At 32.5% G+C, this 14,851-nt stretch overlaps 1 long non-coding RNA gene across 3 annotated transcripts in view; it reads right to left on the bottom strand.

Moving 5' to 3' along the window:
• Positions 1-14,471: 14,471 nt before the first annotated feature.
• The window catches only part of LOC117172083, a 7,571-nt gene continuing 7,191 nt past the window's right edge, over positions 14,472-14,851 (bottom strand). For 2 of the 3 annotated variants that reach the window (XR_004466955.1, XR_004466954.1), the window contains exon 3: positions 14,569-14,712. This is a non-coding gene — a long non-coding RNA (uncharacterized LOC117172083). Of the gene's footprint in view, positions 14,519-14,568; positions 14,713-14,851 lie in introns of those variants that run through there. The other variant, XR_004466956.1, reaches the window with a different exon arrangement.

Below are 14,851 nucleotides of genomic sequence, written 5' to 3'. Positions count from 1 at the left end.
CCTTTATGGTCCAGGCATCGCTGAATAGCTGAGAGTTGGATTGATTATGTGAGTAAGGCAAAACTTCATTTTTTAGTTGACCGCAAACTTTAACTGCGTTTTGTCGAAATACGATTTTCAGAATTTTCCAATTTTGTGGAATTATTTAAAAACAGGTTCATCGACGAGATGTAGATCCAATAATGATAAATAACTTTGATTTTTCTGTTTCAGTGGGCTGTGGCAATTACAATTCTTCCCACAAATTTTAAAGAAAACAAAAAAGTTGCTTCCGTTTTTTTTTAAATGGTTATATTATTAATATTTAAATGATGAAAAAAATATCTTGTATTGCGTAAAACATTAAAGAATGTTGTCTGAAATTTTAAAAATAAAATACTTAATAGTTTTCTCAAAAAAAATTCGCAAACTTGGAGTGAATTTTTGGTCATCTATATAAGAATCCCCCCTTAAGACGCTTCTATTGTTCTAATTCTTATAATAAGTTTTTGCAATAATTTTATTTTACTTATCTCTTTCAAAATTAAAAAAAAAAGATTACCCAGATCTAAAAAAATAAATCATTGTCCAATAAATCACCATCCTTTTCTTCCTCTTACACCAGTTTCTTTCTTACTCATGACACCATGTCACCCATTCTTCTCCCTTTCACGTGCATTTTTCTTGTTGTTTGCATCTTGCACCCATATACTTTCGGTAATATTCTTTTCAAGCATTTCCACTCTTTCTCATCCACCCACGTCTCACTCTTCATTATCACATCCCATTTCTGCACTTCTCCGCAAAATCCTTTGTCCTTGTTTTCTTAGCCCTGACACGTTCCAGAACGCTACTTGCACGTCCCTCTTTTTGTGCTTATCTCCTTTATTCCTTTCATTCAGATCCTCTTGTCGTTTAAAAAAAAAACCAGTGACCCTTCCAATCCCCTTTCCGTGCTCTTTGGCCCCTTCATTCACTATCCGTTTCCTACCCTCTCTCATTTCTTCTACTTCATCGTCCAAAATCTAAATCTCACCGTTGACCCATATCCCGTCTCAGCCAATTCTTACCCTATTACCTTTGCACCTCTCAATCCATGTCTTTCGCTCGATTAGCCACTTTCTTCTACTTTCTCACCACGTCAGATCTTCGATTCTTTCATTTCTTCCTTTCAACAACTTCTTTTTCTGCATAACTTCATATTTGTCCTGCTCACTCCCCAAGTTCACTAAAAACAAACATTCTCTGACCTCTTTATTCCCTCCTGGTCTTCTTATCCCTTTCACTGTCCACTTTCAAACCCTTCTTTATTATGTTCTTTTTCCTTTTCGCTCTCTCTTCCCATTCCATTCTTCTTTCAACCTCAATCACCTTAAGCGCCACCTTTAATTTTGCTCATGCTTGACTACTTCACATTCTCTCACTTCTTCCATACTTCCTTTCTCTCCCACCTTAGACTCACTCCTTAGTTCTAATTTGCTCACTCTCTCTTCTAGAAGTTTCATGTCCTTTTTCCTAACCTCATTCTCTCTGTGCCTATTTTCTATACTTTCCAATTTATTCCACACCTTTTCTTTCTCTTCTTTCCATAATTGATCCCATTCTTCCCACTTTGTCTCACTTTTCTTACCTCGTCTTTTACCTCTTCCCCTTTTCTCTTCATATTAGTCTGTCTTCCGCATGTCTCATCTAATCTTCCGCAAGTCTCCTCTTTAAATCCTTTTATAAGGGCTTCTAACTTCACAAACATATCCCCTTCATCCCTATTTCTCTCCGGCGTTCTTTTTTTTGTTTTTACCTTTTTCAAGACATTGCCCCTGTCGGCTTCCTCGACCACCCGCTCTCTTTTCCTTTTATCATCCCCCGTTTTTTTCCCTTTGCTATTGACGCTCACGCTGCTAATCGCACTCGCCGACTAGTAGTTTGGAAGTAACGCACGGGTGAAGTGTAACACACATAACCTCGAAATGTATACGCACTTTGTTAGCAATATCAAAAAATGGTTGATAAAAAAACACAAAAAAGTGTGTGGGGACGTCCGTTAGCATGTTCGCTCTCATTTCCCAGATTTTGAAGGCAAAATATTTCTTATCCTACGAAAAAAGCCGGGGGAATCTAACACTGAAAAAATCGATACTATTTACTGAGCGCTATGCAAATTAATCAGATTTTGCTAAATTAAAACTTTTGAATTAACCTACAAAAAAAAGGATGTGGGAACGTCCGTTAGCATGTTCGCTATCATTTCCCAAATTTTTAAGACAAAATATTTATTATTCTAGAAAAAAAGCCGGGGTAATCTAAAACTGGTTAAATCGACAATTTTCTAAGTATCACATGCCCTTAAAAAGAAAATAGAAAATATAATTCTGTGGTATTTTAAATAACATAAAAGCTTTATTTTACACGGTTCCCATTATTATTTTGGAATGAGATTATTTTAATATGATGTACTAATATGTCATATTTGATTTAAGAACGCACTGTGCAAATAATTTGCAGTGAACCCTCATGAATTATGTTGAAATCTCAGAGAAATATTCAGATATTAAATCAAATAGTTAATCATGAATTTTTTAATAAATAATTTGTGATAAATAGATATTTGTTTACATACCTATGGGCTTTTAGTCGCTTATAACCTGTGTTTTTTAAAACTTTTGAAAAAGTAAACACTTCGCAAAATTTTTACCTTCGAATTTCTGTCGCTCGAAATTATTTTTTTCCCCACGGTATTCCCCCTTTAAATGTTTTTTTTTCTACTTGTTTTGTGAATTTTTTCTACTTGTCTAGTGAATTCACGCATTACGAAAACGCAAAGCAATTCTGCAATCATAGGACACCACCCTAAAACTCAACATAAAGCGAATGAACAGCTTTATAAGGAGTTATGTCAATGATTCAATTCTGTGAAATACAGTCCCGCCCAAGTAAATTATGTTCGCCATCTTGATATGTATTATACATAGTTTTCTACCATTTTTGACATATATTACTTCTTTTATGTATTATACGTAGAAAACTTCGAGTGACATGTCACAACCCATCTCTGGTTAAATCACTAGCTAGTGTCAGCTAGTATCTTAGAGGCTGTGTAGTTTGTGTACCGACCCTAATCATTTTCTGATGGACTCGTTCCGCGGTCGCGTGTTCATATACCTGTTTTGAATGAAGTTGTATTTGGAGTGAAAAATTGGTTATATTCAATCATTTTTATTTGAAACGATAAATTTTCTTCCCATCTTATGATTTTTAAGGTTATAAGTTGTTCATTTCTTAAGTATATGAATGTATTTCTGAAGGACAGTAAGGAAAATGTATGCATTGATAAAAAATACCTTTTACGTTCTATTTTATATCATGCTATACAAATTTCATCAAAGAATACATATAATCTTCCTAAACCCTACCGATAGAAATCTCTGATTATTCTCAAGCGAAATAACCGGGCCCATTTGAGTTAATAAGCAGGCTCGATTTGAATGATTTAGTCTCTGAGATAGTCTGAGAGATTCGGGTCCTTTTAGTCAAGAAATGTGCAAAATACGGTTCATTTCGAAGAGATAGAATTAGATTTTAATAAGAAAATGCACTCGTTAGCAGGTGCACGGAATAGAATGACAATAAATAGGGTTAGCGGTCAAGGGGACGAATACTCATTACCGAGACCGGTACAGAGGCAATCAATTATGCGAAAATCAAATCTACCTCAATGTCAAACAGACTTGCAAGGTGGAATAGATAGAAGTAGAGGGACGGATATGAAAAGAGAAGAGATGAATGAAAATAATATGAATGAAATTCCAGCAACTCTCTTTTCTTTCGGAATGATACAAACCCCTTTCCAAATAATGTGAAATTGGCCGATTAAGTTTAAAAACAACACGGAAAATAGTCTCACTTATTTTTAAAACAATTTAATCAGATTTAAAAGCGGGTATAAAATTAACGAACAAGACATTTTAGAAAATTAAGATGCTGTTTTCGAAGACCAAGCATTAGGTTGGTTTCAAGTAAATAAAAATAATTGGCAATGTTTAGATCAATTTATTGAAGGTTTTAAAAAAACTTAAATGAGAGATATACTGAAACAATTAAAAATAAAATAAAATTTTGCAATTAGAAAAAAGACCAAGACATTCATGCTTTTGTTATAGAAATTAAACAATTATTTGAAAAATTAATGCCGCGTCGGAGCCTAGAATGGCAATTAAGAAAGACCTATAAAAATTTAAGAATTGAATATAAAGTGTACATTTCAAGAAATGCTTTTTCGAATTTTTCAGAATTAGAAATATTAGGTCGGATGGGAAACAGAATTATCAAAATCTAAAATTAGAGGTCAACAATTAAGCATTTTAGATAAAGAGGATAATAAAAATAACAAAAGTAAAAATGATCCAGGAAATGATAAAAGTCAAAATAATATTAAAAATGAGAATCAAAATTGAAATCAAAATCAGGATCAAAATCAAGAAAGACAATTTATGCCGAGGTATCGTTACCAACCAAATATGCAACAATACAAACCAAGATTCCCAAATTGAAATCCAAAATTTTTTAATCCAAGATTTTCAAATAATAATTCGAATTATACAAATAATGAAAGATATCCAGGAAATCAGAGGTCTATGCATAATAACAGTAAATTTAAAAATCAAAACACAGCTGGCCAAGCATTATTATATGCAATGAATCAGCTGTTAGAGAACACACAGACACAACAAACGAATAATTCTCCGCAAATAACAGCGCTCTTACATAATGCGGAAGAAAATAATAACATGTCAGAAGACAAAAGGAATGATAAAAATAAAAATTCAAAAAACCTAAAAGATGAAAATAGTAGGCATGATAGGAATGGTGAAATAAATTCAAGTCGACAGGATTTTATGGATCCAAACTTAGGAAACCAAAATTTTAATTACAGATCGCGAGAACCCTTAACATGCTACAATTGCGGGAAAATAGGCCATTTTCGACGGAATTATTGGTATAGTTTAGATCAGGGAAACGCATACGGTCGCTATTAAAGGCGGAAAATAGCAGACAAACTCAAGAGACCGCCAGAATTACTTGACACAGACACAAATGACTCGGATGAAACAAGATTCCACCTTTAAGTTTTGAAAACCATACATTTGAAGTGTTAGTTTACACCGGTGCAACTCACTCTTATATAGGTGAAAATTGTATAAATACAGTAAAAGAATTAGATTACGAAATTAAAAAACCAATAAATGACACATTAATGGTAGCTAATGATTAAAAATTACAGGACAAGTTTTGATCCCTATCAAAGTCGGGCATACGAAAAAATATTTATTATTCAGACTGGTACCAAATTTAAGATCGATGGGAATAATAGGAACCGATATGATTAAAAGATTAGGTTTAAAAATGGATTATGAGAAAAATATTTGGTGGTTACCACAATTACCAAATATTAAATATGCGATTGAATCGAAGTCAATTAAAATGCAGGAGCCAATAATTAGTGAAAAGAAAGAAAATGCGAAAGAGAATGAGAATAGGGAAAATGATAAGAGTAAATTAAAATTCGGATCCAAGATTAGCCTGCGAAACGACATGCGAGAGAAAGAGACAGATTTGCTACCATGCGAAGTCTTCTCCCGTTTCGCCACATACCCCACCCCAACCCCTCTTTACAGGTGATGCACTAGACTCGATTCCGCCAGCAACCCAGCCGGCACAGAGTGTATGGGGGCATGGTGCCCCACACCCTAAACCTATAAGGCGAGCGACGCAACACTGGCACGTGCCAGTCTGGGCGTCCAAAGATTATATAAGCAGGCTAGTCAAAATATATAGAGAGAAAGGAAAACAAATAAGGATAGAAACAAAATAAATACAAAGTTACAGGTGAAAAATAAAGATAGGCATTTAAATACAGAATTTAAAGGGCCATTGGAATGCATTAAAAAGAAAAATGATTCTAAATTAAAGACGGAATTAGATAAAAAGGAGGGAAAAAATGATTTAATAATAGAAAAATTATTCGCAATTAGGAAAAGTAATTGGTATAATTTTAGGAATAATGCGGTTATTAATAATAATATAAAACGCGTAAAAATAGAAAGAAAGAAAAATTTAGAATTTTGCGAGGAAATTTCTGAAGCGATAATAGAGTTGAATGAAGCACAGCAAGTGAAATTGGAAAGTTTAATTAAAATAAAAATTACGAATCAAGGAACAGAGTTAAAACCGACACATCTAACTAGTCATGAAATAGATGTGCAAGGTCATGAACCAACTAAGCAAATACACTATTATTTATCGCCAAAAATTATAGAGTTTATGTATAAGGAAGTAGACAGACTTTTAGAGGAAAAAATCATAGAACCTTCTAGTAGTGACTGGTCAAACCCTATAGTAATGATTAAGAAATCTAACGGGAAATACAGATTTTGTTTAGATTTTAGAAAAGTAGATAAAATTACGAAAAAAGACTTATACCCAATTCAAATAATGTCGGAAATATTAGACACATTAAGATCAGCAAAATACATGTCTAAAATCGATCTTCGTTCAGCATATCACCAGATACCACTGGACAAAGAATCGAAACCAATCACAGCTTTTATAGTACCAGGCAAAGGAATGTATCAATTTAAAAGGATGCCATTTGGATGAACAAATGCTCCTGCTACATTCCAGCACCTAATGGACAAAATAATAACACCAGAATTAAAGCCAAATGTATTTTGTTATCTTGATGACATAATTATAGTTTCAAAAAATTTTGAAGAGCATTTAAAATATTTAGAAATAGTTCTAGATAAAATTGAAAATGCTGGTTTAACAATAGGTTTGGATAAATGCGAATTTGGAGGTTCAGAAATAAAATATTTGGGTTTCAAAGATAACGAAAAAGGATTAAAGTTGATGAAGAAAAAATAGAACCAGTTTTAGATTCTCCAAGGCCTAAAACAATAAAAGAAGTTCAAAGATCAATTGGAATGGCATCATGGTACAGAAAATTTATCCCAAAATTTGCAGAAATAATAGAGTCACTGCAAAAGCTATTAAAAAAGGAAGTAAAGTGGGAATGGTCTGATAAACAGGAACAGCCATTTACCACTATCAAACACTTACTAACGACAACACCAATCTTAGCCTGTCCTGATTTTGGAAGTCCATTTCAACTTGAAACTGATGCTAGTGATATAGTATTAGGAGCTGCTTTAACACAAGCAATAAACGGTGAAAATTATGTAATAGCGTCTGCGAGTAGAGGTCTAAATGGAGCTGAACGTAAATACTCAGCTTCAGAAAAAAAATGTTAAGCAGTAGTTTGGGCGATTAGAAAATTTAGACCATACTTGGAAGGCCATTCTTTTAAGGTTATCACGGATCATATTGCACTGGAATGGTTGCACAATTTAAAAAATCCAACAGGTAGATTGGCAAGATGGGCTTTAGAATTATTAGAGTACGATTACGAAATTGTGTACAGAAAGGGAAGTTTAAACCATGTCCCAGATGCATTATCAAGATCAAAGGAAAATGAAATAAAAGTTTCTAGTATCTTATCAAGTATTGTAGAAAACAAAGAAAAAGATTTTAAGGAAATTGAAGATAACTGGTATAAAAATAAAATGATTCAGATTAAAAATAAACCAGAGGAAAATCCTATTTGGCGTATACGCGATAATCAATTGTACTTTTATAGGCCTGACCCTTTAAAATCAAGCTTAAATTTAGATAGCAACCCGTGGAAATTAACAATACTGAAAGAATTGCGAGAACAAGTTTTGATTGAAAATCACGATAATAAACAAGCAGGACATTTAGGCATGGGAAAAACATACGCGAAAATTCCCGAAAATTATTTTTGGCCCGGAATGTACTCCGAAACTCTTACATATGTGAAAGAAAGCGATATTTGTCAGAGAATAAAACCAAAAGTAAACAATCAGATAGGTATGATGGGAAAGTGAATTATCGAAGAACCATGGACTGTAGTAGCATCTGATATGATGGGTCCATTACCAATAACAAAATCGAGAAATCAATACATTTTAGTGTTTGTTGATATGTTTACAAAATGGGTAGAAATAATTCCAGTTAAAAATAAATTATCGTCAACCGTTGAAAAAGAATTTCATAAGCGTATAATTTCGAAATGGTGAACACTTAGAATTTTGTTTACAGATAATGGAAAAGAATATGTAAATAAGTCAATAATTAATTTGTGCGTGGCACATGCATGTGCGTGTGCGTGTGTGCATGTGCGTGGGCACATGCTTATCACAACTTTTGTCTTTTAATATTTTTTTTTCGTCTCGTGAGCGGGGTTTCAAAAAATTTATCTTTTAATGTTGTTGATGCTATTAATTTACGATTAAAACTAAAAACAGAACTATCAAAAAATTATTTTGATTATTATTTTAAAATTTGTGTAAAATTTGACCTCCCTAGTTTTTATCAAAAGGTCCACGTTTTGACACCCCCTGAATCCGAAAAACAGGTTATTACGAATGTGTGTATGCATGCCTGTCTGTTTGCTTTATATCTGATTTATGACTGTCTTTATGTCCGTCTGTCTGTGAGCACGATAACTTTAAAAAAAAAATAATCTATTAGATTGGCCTTTGGTACACTCTTTTAGTGTCATAAGCTAAATGCCAAGTTCATTAGTCAGACAATTTGGAAAAATTCTCTGTACGGTTGTTCGTAGTACTTGAAAAGAAAAATGTTACTATTTAAGAGCCCTACAAGATTATTATATAAACTTTTTGAATTTTTTAGAAAAATTAAAAAATCAAATTTTGACTGCAAAAAAACTAATCAAAAAACAAAAATTGCATTTTGCGGTCAAACTATGCAATAGACGAAAAAAAACGATAAAAAACATTGTGCACGAAAAAAATATCTACAAATTTGTTGTTAATCACTTTTTTATAGTACCCGTTGTTCTTGTTCCGAAAAATAGCTTTTTACGAATCTGTCTGTCTATCGGTCTGTCTGTATGTATTTATGCCTGCCTGCCTGTCAGCACGATAACTTTTGAAAAAGTCATTCTATTAGATTGGCCCCTGGTACACTCTTTTAGTGTCCTGAACTAAAGAAATTTGAATGGAAACAATATTAGTTTTTTTTTAATTCTCTTATGATTTTGTTAAACAAGTTTAATAAACAAATGCATTATTCAGGCATTTATCGGCAGAAAAATGTGTTTTTTTCAATGCCATGCTTTTTAGTTGGGAACTTCATGACAATTTCTTCAATATTCATCATTTTTGGATCAATTTTATGATTTTTTTTCCACAAATTTAACAAAGAAATGCATTACTCTGGCATCTGTGGACGGAAAAATTCGTTTTTTTTTTCGATATCAGTCTTTTTAATTGGGAACTTCTTGATGATTTCAGCATAATTCATACTTAGTTGATAAATTATATTATTTGTTGAATTTGTTTTAAAAAATGATTATATCTATCAACTCATCATGAACGCCCTGGCGGACTGAAGGAACCGAATGGAGCCTCTACAAAGTACCCGTAAAGACCCCATTGTGTCCCCATTCGGTTCCTTTTTTAAGGACTCGAAAAAACAGCAAAATCAACTTTTAAATTGTTGAAATTCGGATTCTAAGTTAAAGCTATTTATCTGCTTTCCAATGTGATATGAAGCACTTTTTTTAAAAATAAACCCTTAATTTAAAAAGCTACCCTCTGTGCTGCAAAAACTTATTTAAAAAAAAAATATCTAGATGAAAAATACTTATAAAATATTAACATAGTATTTTTAAAGCATAACTGACGAGCACAATTATTCTTCACCCCTAATCGTTACAAAAACAATCCCCGTATTTGTATCCGAATACAAACCTGCAAGCTGCTTCCAAAAATTGTATACGTTAACTGTTAGGATTTGTGTGCTCTTTCTTTATTTTCCAATGACATGGCAATCGCTTTGGTAAAATTAACGCTTATATAAAAAAGCAACAACCTGCAATGAATACACGCAATGAAAAAAGTAGTTATCTACATAGATGGAACTTACTTGTAAAATAGTAAAATGTTACTTTCAAGCATAATTATTTCTCACCCCTAATCTTTACAAAAATAACCTTCATAATGTATAAACTAAAATTGCTACATCTTTTAGAACATTATTTTCCAGTCTATGTGTGTATATTCAAAAAATATAATTGACCTTTTTCGATGCATCTTTTAATGCATTCAAACAACTTCCAGCACAAGTTTTTAACGAAAAAAATCCAAGTTTAAATGCTTCCTTTTATATTTTGTCATTGTCGACTTCTGAAAAGTTCCAAACCAAAAACTTTAGAACTATGACCTTAAAGCAGGAATACCTCAGCTTTTGAGTATGTAAGTTTGAGAAACGCTGTGGTACATCATGACGCGAAATGATTGAAATTGTTAGAAAAGCGTCTCTGCGGTGTCATGGCAACCAATATGGGAGTCATTTTACGAGATGCGGCTTGTACGTATTTCGTACAAAGAGTTTATACAGATAGAGTAGGCATGCCCGTAAGTGGGAACATCCGCGGTTAGAAAGAGAGAGACGATTGCGTTGGGTTGCTGTCTCTCTTTCATAGCGTACTGCGCACGCGCGCAGCGCTGGTATAACGGTCAAACTTTAACCTATGTATCTCAATTTCATTGTCAGCAGTATAGCTGCGAACCAAAGATTGTTGGGCTATATATGTTCATTTAATATGACTATTAATTGTTGTCTGTGTAAGAAGGAATCAATACCTGGAGATAAAAGTCGTAGTTTCCACAAGTAAGTATCATACATATAAGTTAACGATTAATGACATAAACAAGCGATTCAATTCACGGGTGACCGTTAATGAGGTCAATGCGCATGCTCCAGTAGACAAAGACAGAAACCCAACACAATCGTCTCTCTCTTTCTAACCGCTGACGCTCCCACTTGCCGCGCGCCTTTAGCATGCCTACTTTATCTGTATAAGCTCTTTGATTTCGTACCACCAAGTTGTGGGACCATAGCTTCTTAGATCATGACTCGCGTATGCGTAATTGTTATTTTAGCATCCGGCAGTGTGTCGTAGTTCAAATTAATCCAATAGATGGCGCTCCGATCTGGTAGGCCTGTCTTTGCATTGTTATGTGTATCAAAAATAATAAAATTCATTAAAAACTTGATACCTTTTATAAATATAAGAGGAAGAACAAAGTTTTCAGTTACAATAAGAGCATTTTTTTATCAGCAATCGAAAAAAGGCATGAAAAAATTTAATGTAATATTAGGAAAATTGAATAGAAAGATGAGTATTTAAAAAAAAGTTTGAATTGTATTCATATTTTTCTATTGTTTATTTTTCTCATATAATTCATTAATTTGATAAACAACTGTAATTGTTGCTAATTTCAGATATTGATTGATAATATTACTTTACAAATAATAGTTATAATAATATTTGAACATTAATCATTAGCCTTATAATGTACTTTTTCATTTTAATTCATCTATACATTTCCGCTTTCCAAAAAATATTGATTTATATATAATTTATTTATAATCAGGGTGGTGACTTTAACGGGAAACCGGGAAAAACCCGGAATCGAGTTTTAAAAAACCGGGAATTTACTTCTGATCGTAGCAAAATTCAGGTTCTCAATATTGGAGTAATTTTTGTCAATTTAGAAAAGTAATTTTTATTTTATCTACGGTTGCAGGGAATATGAGTGAAAATAACACATCCGGGGTCAGAATTAGCCCATCACGTCAGGATTTTAAAATATTTGAGGTTATGTACCCAAAAAATGGCGTTTTGGCTGCCTTCGACGTTATGTACAGCAGGCACAACAATTTTTGAGATTTTTTCTTTAGTTGTATCATATAGTACTTCTTTTTTATTTGAGAGTCGCAAAGTTCAATTACCATTTTTCTTTACCAAGTTACGCAGATTTGAAATTACGAGATATATCCCATTATGTCTTGAGCATTTGCTTTAACTACTTCAGATTCGTAATCAACAACCCCGAACACTCCCAAGTACAAATTTTCAATTGAAAACACCCAGTAGAAAATGTCTGCCTCAAAGTATTTAAAGCGAATGCTCAAGACATAATAGGACATATCTTGTAATTTCAAATTGGCGTAACTTGGTAAAGAAAAATAGTAATTGAATTTTGCGACTCTCAAATTAAATGAAAAAAGAGTACTATATGATACATCTAAAGAAAAAATACCAAAAAATGTTGTCTCTTCTGTACATAAACTCAAAAGTACCCAAAAACGCCATTTTTTGGGAACATGACCCCAATTATCTTAAAATCCTGAAGTGATGGGCCAATTTTGACCCCGGATGCGGATTGTACGTAAAAAATTACTTTGGAAATGACCCTTCACTTTCCAACAACAAAACCATGTTGGCCTGTGTAATTATTGCTTTTATTTTAGGACAGGGAGTTTCGATTAAGTAATACAATTTCCCTAAGGACAAGGAATTTTTGAAATGGAACAGGGATTTTTTAAAATAATTTACAGTGGGATTTAGAAGAAAGGAGTTTAAAAAATCCTTGTTCCAATTCAACATTAGTCACAATTTAAAAGTTCCTTTTTTTCGAATTTAAAAAAAAGAGAGTGGTTCAAGTAATTTCTAGAGTAGAAGTAGTATTTCGAAAAGAAAATATTTTAAAATTATAGTATAATTTTTTTTAACATTTTGCGTTGGGAATTTACCTTTTTTCTTGAAAATGTAACTACTTGCGGTTGAAAGCTGAACTATTTTGTTGAAAATTAATTTTATTGTTGGAAGATTCATCATATTAAATGATAATACGTATCATTTTAAAAATATAACTTGTTTCTTTAAAATCACTTTTTAACTAAAAAATTAACTATTTTAGTAGATAATATAACTATTTCGTGTGGAAAATTGACCTTTTCTAGTTCAAAGTTCAACAATTTGGATGCAAATTTGTCTTTCTGCGTTGAAAATCCATTTATTTCGTTGATAATTCACGTATGTTGTTAAAAAATCGACTTTTTGGTAGAAAATTGACTTTTTTGTAGCAAATCAGTTTTTTCTTTGAAAGTTAATGGCCTTATTTTAAAATTCTTCTTTTTAATCAAAAATGTAAGTATTCCAGTTAAATATTCATCATTTTGCATTAAAATCAATGTTTTGGGTTAGAAATTAATTTCTTCGATTGAAAAATCAGCTATTTGCTGTTATGGTATGACGTACAGCCAGAAGCTACAAATTTTAATTCTAAGATTTTGCACTAATAATTTTTAAAAACTTTCAACACAATAAATAATTTACTCGGCTACAAGTTCTTATCATTTAAATTGCCAATCTCACACATTTTTCTCATAGAAATCACTTTCAATAGAATATTTACCATTTTTGCACTCTCTCTTTTTTTTAATTTCGGAATAAGGAACTTTTAAATTGTGACGAATTTTGACTTGGAACAGTGATTTTTTAATACTGTTATTCTAAATCCCAATTTCTATTTTTTTTTAAATTCCCGTTCGAGTTCATATCGAAAATTTTTTGTCCGAAGAGAAATTTTATTTCTTTATCAACTCTCTTTTATAAAATAAAAACGATAATTATTTTCACTTATATGCCCTGCAACAATTTAAACTGTTTTAAAAATAGTCACCTTTATATTCAATTTTCTTAATATCAAATTACATGTTTTCATATATTTTTTATTACTAATTACAGCTGTTTTGATTTTTACTAAAAAAATTGGTTCTTTCTTTAATATAGATAAAAAAAACATCAAGTTTTTAATGCATTTTCGTGTTTTTGTTATACATGACTACGCAAAGACAGGCCTACCTGATCGGAGCGCCATCTATTGGATTTATTTTAACTACGATACCCCTCCGGATGCTAAGAGAACTGAAAGAGGGGAGGCGATGCATAGGGTTGTTTTCCATGCATGTGAGTGCTGCCACTATGGTCACTTCACATCACTACCCACAACCACTGATGGCCACAAACATCGACATATAGTACAGGACTTCTGGCTACGGCTGTCGAAAGTAGGGTACTATGTTAGACAGGAATAGGCAATCGCCATTTTGGATGTGTTTCGAAGTTTTAAGGTTAGCACTTATTTGTGTGCGCATGCTAAGATAAAATAAATAAATTTATTTTATTAGTTTCAAACAATTCTTATTTGTTCAGAAACAAATAAGATGAACAATGTCTGTTCCTGACTCCGAACTCTTCGATATTATAGAAGAATATTGTGATCCACAATACCAGCCTTTACAAATCTGTCGCGTTTGCCACGAACTAAATTATATTATTGTTGTTGTTTATACCAGGAACGGTATCCAGGAATCTGTCATTCATGAATAATTAAACATCGAGGAATTATAATAAACATTCAAGTTTAATTAACAAGTTAAAATCTGTGTACGAAGTGAATCATTTTATTTCAAACCTGACCTACATTTCGCGGCTAATGGTTTCCACCATTCAACGACAGGTAACGAACTCTACTCTTCGGCTCTGATTAAATTCCTCAATTATCATGGATGGACTGCAACCCTGGAAATATTTTATGGTAAATAATGGTTGTAAACGTTGTGAAATTAAATTATATTGCTCTTTTCTACAATAATTTTTTTTTTAAATGTGGATGTTTCTAAACTACACCGAAGACGTTCAGTGCTCTAAGGGCGAATTGAGTAGTTTCTGGCCCTCTGGTACATTTGAAGTTATGTAAAAAAACCAAGAGGTATCTGCAACAATAATAATAGACAATTAAATTATATTTTCAAGGATATACGAGGGTGGATTGATAAGTTTCCGGCCTGACCAAGAGATGGCGCCACTAGGCCTACCTTGAGGTGGCGTTCTATAGTACCATCCTTAGATAGC

The sequence above is a fragment of the Belonocnema kinseyi genome, chromosome 1, assembly GCF_010883055.1.
Source record: "Belonocnema kinseyi isolate 2016_QV_RU_SX_M_011 chromosome 1, B_treatae_v1, whole genome shotgun sequence".
Classification (NCBI taxonomy): Eukaryota; Metazoa; Arthropoda; class Insecta; order Hymenoptera; family Cynipidae; genus Belonocnema; species Belonocnema kinseyi.
This window is presented reverse-complemented; position numbering and strand designations above follow the sequence as displayed.